Genomic DNA, 11,102 nt, shown 5'->3' with positions numbered 1-11,102 from the left:
TTATTGCTCATTCATAAATATTAATGGGAATAAGTTGAATGTTATAAAAAAGGAGAAATTAATATAAATTTCGTGGATATATTTAATCTGATTCTCCTCCAAGTATACCTATAAATAACTAAGTATACTTTCACTACATCGAAATAATGGGCATCGTGTATATTTATACAATACAATTATTTAATACAATTTTATAATATTAATTATACATAATATAATAGTCAAAAGCAGTTCAAATTGCGTGGATTCCTTCTCGAGTTCCTAATTGGAACATAAAAGTGATTTTTTAAAAAGTTTCCCTTTTAATCCAACACACCACGAACCCCCGTGCTTTATTCGCACCCCCGCATTAAATTAAATTAAATCCCGCGACCTGCATATGATTAACTTGAGCAAACGTCGGTGCCGCGTCGCTTATTTACCAAACCGTAATTGCCATCCGATCAAGGTGAATACATAAAAGGCTCCCCCGCATTTTTCGAATCCGCAAAATCCACGCAAATGGAATAAAAAAGCAAGTCGAGAAGTTTTGGTCCTAATTAAAGAGGCGGCGGAAACGTGTCAAGTGCTGCCCCCGATCGTCCACACGTGTAATTAATGATCGCTCTCCATTTCCGGGCCCTCCTCGCTCGTTTCTTTCTCCGGGCCCCGCCATCCTGGTGCACCCCCCAGAATAATCCGCTTATGCTTTGACTTGCTCAGCCATTAGTGATCTTTACCCGTCGTGTTTTTCTTTTCGTCGCTGATGAAAAGAAAAATATATAATTTCCTTTTAACCCCAAAAAAAAACCATTCGGATAATAAACATTTTTTGCGCGTTTGTCACTGGTTCCATTAGATGTAATAAATGATGTAACGAAATCTGTGTGGTTTGTTTGCTGGCGTACCGAAGATTAAAATTAAAAGCTTTTTTCGGTGGCGAGATGCAGATTATTTAAGTGCACGGCAAATTTACTCGTCAGATTTCCTGAATATAAATGTTGCTTTAGGACTTTTTACGGTGATCTGAGGTGCCTCGTTGGAACCGGCTCTTTCAGGTCAATAACTGCTTCTAAGATGTCACAATTACACACACAAATCATTCATATTTTTGTTGTTTGAAAAAATACTTAAAAATTAGTAAGTCTTCCACAACAAAACGCTTAGAAGAAAAGATTTAATGGATCATTTTTCCTTCATCAAAAGACTCATTTAAAATCTGTTCCCACTAGATGAAGTTTACATTAAGTCACTATTTTTTGTAATAAATTTAATTTTACAAATTAACAATTTTTTAGATTTTAGTAGTTTTTAAAATTAATTATAATTAACGGACATAAATTGTTGTGTGCTTCAGTGGAAAGAAGTTATGAGAATAGATTCATTTAATAAATTTGGATACAAATTGTGTGTTTTTTATAAAAATGTTGTTCAGAATGGCCGTTATCGTCCCGAATTGAGTAATATATCTCTCGAACGGCGTTTTCACGGTATTTATAGAAATAAAATAAACATTATCCAAATCAGTTGTAATAGAAGTTAGGCATAACATATTTTTTGCACACAATCTCCATAAATAACTGAGGGGGGTTAAGCAAGTTAATATCCCCGCAACGTAGTTAGTTCCACCCCGTCCGTATATCATGTTTAGTGGCTTGTTCCCGTTATCTCGAGGTAATACGGAACGAACATCCTTCTTAAGAATGTTATTGGTTTCGTCTTAAATGGACCTTTAGCGATTTATGCATCCTAATAAGCTTGACTTATTGTCGACCGATCACAAAACGGGGGACATATTTCCTTCCGATAAGCTTCCGGCGCCGTTCCTACGTTTCCAGTGTTTCAGCAGATTTTACATCGCGCACGTACAATACTCTCCATAATTATAGCAACATATTAATAATAAGAGCAGAATTACTTGAATTGAGTGCCAAAACACAAAGAGCTTACTATTAGAAAAACTTTTTAAAATGTTGAATATTTTGACCATAACTCTTTTATACAATCTGAACTGTTAAAACAATATTAGTTTACTATTTTTGTTTTATACAGTATTAAAAAAAAACACTATTATTTTTATATAAAATTTTACATACATTTTTCTGAATTGAGCTGGACAGAAATATAATTTTGAAAGGGGTCTTTAATATTAAAATTTGCTCCTCTCATAGATTCAACCATTGTCTGCATATACGAATTGTCTATAGTCCTTAAAGCTTCTAAAATTGCTATTTGTAAAATCTTGTAGAATTTAAACTGATCAGTTATTTAGATACTAAATTTTTTAATAACGCGGTAAACGATTGACTTATTTAGATGTAAATTCTCATCCATCTCTTGTATTTCTTGGTAAATTATAATTTTTCTTACAGTTTCACCAATAATGGTTTAATAATAATAAACATAAGACAATTAGTAAATAATTGACTTAATTTTTCGGAGAGCAATGAAATACAATAAAATATAAAGTTGCTATATTTTTGTCCATTGAAAAATAAAAATGTATATTTTTAATGTTTTAATTAATTATATAATAATAATATAAGTATAGCCATTGCGTATATTAATAATTTTTTTTCTTATTGCTGTGTATGCAGCTGCTTGGACAAAATTGTAATAACTTTTTACATTATAGTAACTTACAGTACCGAACAAAAGTAGAGAAACAAATACGAAATATTTAAGAAAAGCTCAAATTTATTTTTTCAACCATAGTGAACTTGGTCCTAAATTAAAAATAAATAAAATTATGGATAGGTACCAGTACTTAGAGATTCTCAGCAATACAATGTTACCGTATGTGGAGGAAAACATGCCTATTACTATATTTGGCAATCCTAACAATATATGAAATAGTAAAACAATGGTTCCGGGACAATAAAGTTACAGTTTTGAAAGGGCCAGTAAAGAGACCGTATTTTAACTCTATTGAGAACCTTTGGGACAAGGTGGATAAGAAAATTCAATCCAAACATAAAGAAACATTCAAAAACTCAGAAGTATTATTTAGTGCAATTGTGTTAGCTTGGAATTCAATTCCAAGGGATTACATTCCTAACCTTATTAGTCTATGAAAAATAGATGCTTAGATGTTATAACAAATAGGGATATGCCACCAAATATTAACATAATTCAATATAAAAATAAAAAAATAAATTTGTTTTTTAATTTTGCTCCCCTATATTATGTTATTTTCTTTCAAATATATATTTGATTATAAATGAAATTATTAATATATGTTTAAAATTTATATTTTTTGGGTTTTATTGTTGACATAAAATGAATCAATTTCTTATATTTTTATAAACGATAAATTATAAAAAAAATGCTTCTCTACTTTTGCTCGGTACTATAGCAGTAAAGAGCTACAAATTTGAAAGTCTTTCGTAGTAATCAATAATTGGACAATTCGAATGTGAAAAAATTATCGATTTTTACCGTCTACTAACATTTATAATCTGTCCTGGGTGAAATGGAACTTACTGAAATTAGTTCAAGATTTGTGAGAAGAAGATTGATGAATACAGTTTGTTTGGTCCCAGTCCTCCTTGATTTCGATTTCCCCAATATCACATTCACTGGACCACAGAACAATGTGGCTGGGTAGATATGAGTGACGAGTCTAAATTTAATTTATTTAAAAATGACAGTTTTGCTTTTGTTAGACGTCTTGGAGGGATAAGGCTATATCAAAAATTTGTTATACTCGTACTTTTATATGCAAGGATGTAATAAGTAATAATTTGCTTTTATATTGAAGAAATAATGCCATTAAGAAATCTCAGGTGTATCATATTAACCACATCCAGACATCAACCCTAGAAAAGGTCAATCCAATAAACTTGGATGAATATAGATAAGTCGTATAAGTGAAACCTGACCGAGTCTATGCTATGGAAATGCATCGAAATTATAAAAGAAAAAAGATATTAAACAAAATACTGATGTTAATTTAAAAATTTACCAAGTAAATGACAATTTCTTTCAAAATTAGAGTTGCTTAAAAAAGTATGTGTAACATTTTTTGGTATGGAAAATATGATAAACATTTAGACATTTAACCCAATTTCATAATCACTTAACCACGTAAAAGGCAAGACTTCCCAGATAACAGCCAAAGACGTGATATTAATCAGAATTTGCGCCAGACGCAAATCCGACCATTAAAATAGCATTCCGAATGAGTAACCGGCAAAGGAGCTTCCAGTGTATGTACGCGTACGTCTTCTACCGATTTAATTACGATCTATATGTTATAATTACGCGAATTTATAAAGATTTACTCGTCCGTGCGTTCGGTTATTAAACCGAGTCGGATCTTGGCCCTTCCATTACGGCTTCTTGTCTGTTTGATGTTTATTGCGGTGCCCGCTAATGCGAACCGACCGGGCAGAAATTACATCCCGGCCACGCCATAAGCGAATATAATTTATGACCTTCTAATTATTTGTAAATAGGAAGATATTAGGAAAGTTTGCCTCCAAAACGGTCGGATATTAATAAAATGCAAACTGGGGATGCGGGAAGTCATATGGAAAACAACGTGTTAAATATTCGTTCATATTGTTTTGCTAATTTCTCAAAAAAAAAAAAGAAAAAAAACGAGGCGACAAATATAAATTTTCCATTAAAACCTCAATTACTTCTACATGATTTTCTATATTATATGAAAATGGCGTATTTTCTTTGTGTACTATGGACATATTAATTATTGATTAATGAACAGTAATATAAATTAAGCAGTACTATAATCTACTATTGAAATTTCATTGAAATACTTTTTACATAATTAAATTATAAATGAATTACAAATGTAAATAGTGTAAATTAATGTGTCACAGATAAGAATGTAATTCGGAATTAATCGATAATCGTATATTTGGTAATTCAAAAAATAATTTGTGATTAATAGACATAATTTAAGAATGACAACTTGTGCAGTGATAATGTTAATATTTATACATTTTGCTATTTCTTTTGAACCATTGCGTCCAATAGATCCTTTAAATAATTCAGTGCATCTGCATAGTTGTTTTAACATGATAATAAATAAATTTATGATGGATAAGAAGTATGTTGTCAGACCACTAACTTATTATCTAGATGGTGATCAAATGGAAGAAGATGTTTTACTTTACATCTTAAACCATATTGATTGGCCAACGTTTATAGTGAACAGGAAGAATTCCTTTTACAAAAAGCAACAATTTGTAGAAGTTCCTACACATTACGTACTAATCGCAAATAATATCAACAAACTTGTAAATAACGTGAACTATATTAAAAGACATGCTTCTATATGGGAAAATAATATTAGAATATTTGTTGTGGCAGTGGCTGTTGTGGACCCAGAACCCTTCATATTTCAAGCGAATGAATTATTTAAATCGGAAGACATAAACGGCGTTGTGGTTACCAAAAACCTTCAAGATAACAACAATTTCAACTGCTACATATTTAAAAACTTGAACTGTTATGTGCGTGGATGTGAATGGAATTTATATTCCAATATGAATTTTTGCCAACGTGGTATTTTAATACACAACGAAAACGTTACTACATTTGGAAACAGCAATAAAAAATTATACAATGTGATTGCAATCAATATAAAACCGAACGTAATAAACCTTCAAAATGGAACATTATCTGGACCCACTTCACTAAATTACGGAGTAGAACACAACATTCTAAATTTAATAGCGGAGATTTTAAACATTTCTTTTATATATTACACACCTTACAACCTCAGGGATTCTGGAGATGCTTACCCGAACAGAACCGTAGTTGGTGCGTTAAACGAATTACACAAGAAGACGGCAGACATTGCTATTGGTGCGTATAGTTGGACATATGAACGCTCTTTAAGGTTTTATCCCGTATTTTTTCACATTGAAAACAAATTTGGATGGTTTTATCCACACGTGTTGGAGGATTCCCATAGTATTAAAGCTGATCCATACGTCATTATAATGATTTTTATTAGTTTTGGAATCTTGGTTCTAATGCAACTTTCTTTTGACGTTTTACGACGCAGAAATGGACACTATTGTTATTACTTTTTGCTCATGTATTCTGCCTTAATTAACGTACCAACAATATCCAGAAGCAAACCGATTATAAGGAGAATTTGGTATATAATTTTATTCCTAAATTTATTTTTGACTATAATATTGTATACTTTATTAATTAGTTATTTAGCTGATACGACTCAAGTCGAAAAATATGGTTCCATGAAACGACTTTTTTCAAGTAACTTAACTATTAAACTTGATCCAGTAGAAAAAGTACTTTTTATGGACTATTCATTTTACAACAGGATTGTAGATTGTGAAAATGATGATGACATGTGCCTAAAATCTGTGGCTGTTGATAAAAATTCCGCAGTCGGTACATCATTTCTCAGTTCTGATATAATCATAAATGAGTTCTCAATCGGAAATCAACAAACCATCAATTGTATAGAATATCCAATGAATTATCCATTGGTTATGTATATGAGACACGGATTCCCTTATTACAAAAATATTGCATATCTGATTTTACATCTTGTCGAGAAGGGATTTATGTATAAGTTCGTACAGGACTTAAAACCAAGAGTATTATTATCAAAAATTCACGAACAGAATAAGCAAAAAATATTGAGATTTAAACATTTAAAACCTGTGATTATTTGGTACTTTATATTCTCGAGTTCAAATGTTTTCGTATGCCTTTTAGAAATTTTATGTTATAAATATAATGTTTAATTATTATATAAATTTAAGTAAATAACAATAACAATAGATTAAAATGTTTTGTTTCGAATATTAATATACGTTTTTCAAATTAATTTAACGGTAGCCGATGGGGAATATGTTTAAATTGTTATGTAAATATATCAACAAATACTGATTGGAGATAAATATAATTTCAGTGAAAAATAAAATGGAAATTTAATAGGTAAAAGTTAAATCAATTTAATTATCACAAATGCTTTTATCAGTGACACATCTCTAAATTCATATTTATTGTGTACAATAATAATTTATTTAAAATTATTTTCAATTAAATTTTTGTGCTTGTTCGTTAATGGACTTATGAAACAAAAGAGCCATTGTAAACATGTCGTTCGTCACTGTATTGTTGCTGTCAATACACATTTTCAACATTGAATCGTTTTTAATCCCAACAGATTCAATAAAACACCCAATTAATTTAGAAAGTTGCATTCACATAATAATAAAAACATTTATAGAAGATATTAATCTAAAACCTTTTATTTTTATTATAAATGACGACTCCTCACAGGAAGAAGCAATTTTACTGAGGACTCAATGGCCTAGACTTCTAAAAAATGTAAGAAATTCCGTTAAAAAAGAAATTGGATCTAGAAAAAATAAAGGTCACTATGTAATGATAACGCAGAATATTGAACATCTTCAAGAACTTGTAGATTATATTAACAGAGACAGTTCCATGTGGGAAAATATTCGTTTCCTTATCATTGCATTAAACGTCAAAGATCAAAACGATTTCGTAATGCGTGCAATCACTTTATTGAAGATGGAAGACATTAATGGAATTATACTTACTAAAAATGCATTCGAAGAAGAAAATTATGATTGCTACGTATTCAAAAATGTGAATTGTTACTATTATTCTTGTGAGTGGAATTTGCCTTCAAAGCGTAATTTAAACTTTTGTCAAAATGGTTTATTAACATATAATAAAAACACAACACAATTTAAAAACAGTATTGCCAATCGAGTATTTTCAGTAATTGCAAATAATATAGAACCGAATGTTATAAACCTTCAAAATGGAACTTTATCTGGACCCACTGCCCTTAACTACGGTGTGGAGCACAATATATTGAATTTAATTGCCGAAATTTTAAACATATCATTCGTCTATTACACCACTGAATCAGGGATGTGGCCTGGCGATGCTTACGACAACGGAACAATAGCGGGTCTTCTAAACAAGTTGGAAGAGAAAACCGCCGACATTGCCATAGGCGCATACATTTGGACGTCGAGAAGATCCGCCAGATTTTATCCAGTGTTTCTTTTCGTTGAAAATAAATTCGGATGGTTCGTCCCTTACGTATTGGAAGACGTCTACAATATTAGTTTTGACTGGTTAGTTTTTAATATGTTCCTTATTTCTTTTATAGCTTTGACACTAATCCAATATCTATTTAATGTTTTAAGAAGTAGGTGTGTAAAATTTGATAGAATATTATTTCTCGTATTCTCTGCTCTAATCAACGTACCCACAGTTACCAAGGGCGGACCTATTACAAAGAGTATTTGGATTATAGTCTTGTTTTTGAATTTATTTTTGAGTATGACATTGTACACATTTCTGACAAGTTTTCTAGCTGGGCTGACACAGGACGACAAGTATAATACAATGGAAAAAATTCTCTCTAGCAATTTAACAATTAGGGTGCAAGAGGTGCTGATACCTGATTTTAGTGACCGCCCATTTTACAATCGAATTGTTGATTGTAAAATCCGTTATGATTGTATAAAATCAGTTGCCACCGAAAAGACTTCAACATATGGTTTTAATCATCTCATTCCAGACCTAATAATAAATAAGTTTGCCATTGAGAATGAACAACAAATCAATTATGTGAAATATCCCGTGAATTTTCCATTAGTAATATATTTAAGGCATGGTTTTCCTTATTACAGAAGAATCCTGTTTCGTATTTTGAATATTGTGGAAGAAGGATTTATACATAAATTTATTGCAGATTTAAAAGATAAAAAATTTAAGAAAATAAAAAAATCGGAAAACGAATTAAAATTTAAACATTTTAAACCGATATTTTTATTTTATTTAACTTTGTGTTGTTTCAATATTGTCGTGTTTATTTGTGAAATTGTAGTGTATAGGGTAAATTATTTAATACACAAAGAATTTTATATTTATTATTTATAATTTATGGTTGTTGATATTCGTTTGTTTTAAATTATTCTGTTATGCATATTTCATATATGTGTAGTTAAATTAATAATTAAATATTGTAAATCAATTTATATAATATATATTATGCAAAATCATTTATATTTTAATCAAAATATACTTCATAACAGTTATAATGTTTGCTGGGTCAATCTGAAAATTTTAGTAGTAATTTTTGTATTTTATCTATTTCTCTAAAATATTCAGTTCTCTTTTGGTTTTGAAATATTTATATTATTTATATATTTTTTTCTATTATTATTATTGCTAAAAATTATACAGCTGAAAATATTCATTCTTGGTAAACCTGTCAACAAACGTTCCATATAAAGAGTTATTAATAAACTAGTCATAATGAAATAGGTATCAATATTTAAAATGTAAATAGTTCACATAAATTTTGAGATAACCATATGTAATCTTGTACGAATTACTTAACATTTAATGCTTCAGAATTAGACTTGTTTAATTCACGAATAACTTTTTTTATCAGTCGTCTTAACCGTGCTGTGCAGTGTGGCCATTCAGCAAACCGTACCCCTCTGAACTTGATATTTTTGTGAGACACGTTCGGCACCTTTGGACTCGGCACGGTTCGGTTTCTGAATCGGAACGGAACTGCTTGGACCCACATGTTTATAATAAATACATTAGCAGCGAAGTAAACAAGAGTTTTGTCTGTTTCTTATAGCGTTACACAAACTTGAATATATGGAACTCGATGCGAATCTTCAACATTGTTGTTGATATATAATTTGACGAATTGTTTGAATTGTTCTTAATAAAAACTATGTTTTAAGAAAGTAAAAACCATAAAACATTTGTTAATTTATACATAAATTATCTATTATACGTTACTAAAGATTAATTTACTTCAATGATAAAATGGTATATAAAGATTAAAATTATATTTTTATATCTTGAGTAAAAGTACATTATAATAATTATTGTTTATTACTAACAATATTAATTAAAAGTAAAGTAAAACACAATACTATTACCGCTTATTCAGTGAACGACTAATGATCTACACAAATGTATCATAGTCCAGAATTTTCTTTAACACGAGCTTCATCACAAATCAGATCAATTACAATAATATAATATACATATGTATATGTGTGTATAATAATATTTAATAAAATTTTTAGTTTTCAGCAGCTAATTGTAAAACATATCTAAAACTTTAAGATAATTAAGGTACCTTAATATTAGTATTAAAACTACGTCTTACATGATATTTAATTTAATAATAAAACTATCTTAGACCTAAATAACACAACAAATGTAAAATTAAATATTTATTATAAGTTTGTACACAAATGTAGTATTCGGAATATTTATATTACAAATACATCAAACAAAGTACAAATACTATTAAATTATTGGGCAAATATGATAGTTAAGACTGCCAGAAGATACATTTGGATGTTCGATCAGTTTCGAGATACACGTATATGAACAAAATTTAATTGTTTCTTGTTTTTCAAAATATTCTCCATGAAGACTGACACAATTTTTTATGTGAACCAATTTTCAAAGCACTTTGCCATCTTACCCCAACATAGTACTTTCAAAACAAGTGTTTAAAAGCTTGCTAAATTAAGGGCTATACGGAGAATATTCCATCAGTAAAATAAAATATTATAAATATTATAATTTTATCTTTATGTATTCCATTTCCACTATAATAAAAGTAAATTATTTCAAGTTATAAAATGATTCTTTATTAAAAAAGTCAAATAATTATATTTAATTATATTGTATGGTTCAAATTAATTTAAAGTTTTCGTTTAATATTTAAATTAAATACAACATTTATTTTTAATCAACATATTTTTTTTAATATTAATATTTGAAATCAGTTCAATTAAACTAACTTAAAATTCAGTAAATAATTTGAAGTTCTTCAAATATAAAAGAATTTTTTTTTTTTTGGTTTTCATTAATCTGAACTAAATTGTTATTATGATTATTATTGAACGAGTCGTGCTGTGGAATTAATAAAATCTATACCAAATTTATTCTAAAAAGTACCAATGTTTAAGATTTATCAATAATTTTATAATTGAATATTATTTTCCACACTTTAGATATAAAATAAATGTTTGTCCTTTTTTATAGTCCTAAAACCGAATAATATGATATCTGCAATAATGTTCCTACTA

The sequence above is a fragment of the Aethina tumida genome, chromosome 3 (genome assembly GCF_024364675.1).
Source record: "Aethina tumida isolate Nest 87 chromosome 3, icAetTumi1.1, whole genome shotgun sequence".
NCBI lineage: Eukaryota > Metazoa > Arthropoda > Insecta > Coleoptera > Nitidulidae > Aethina > Aethina tumida.
This window is presented reverse-complemented; position numbering follows the sequence as displayed.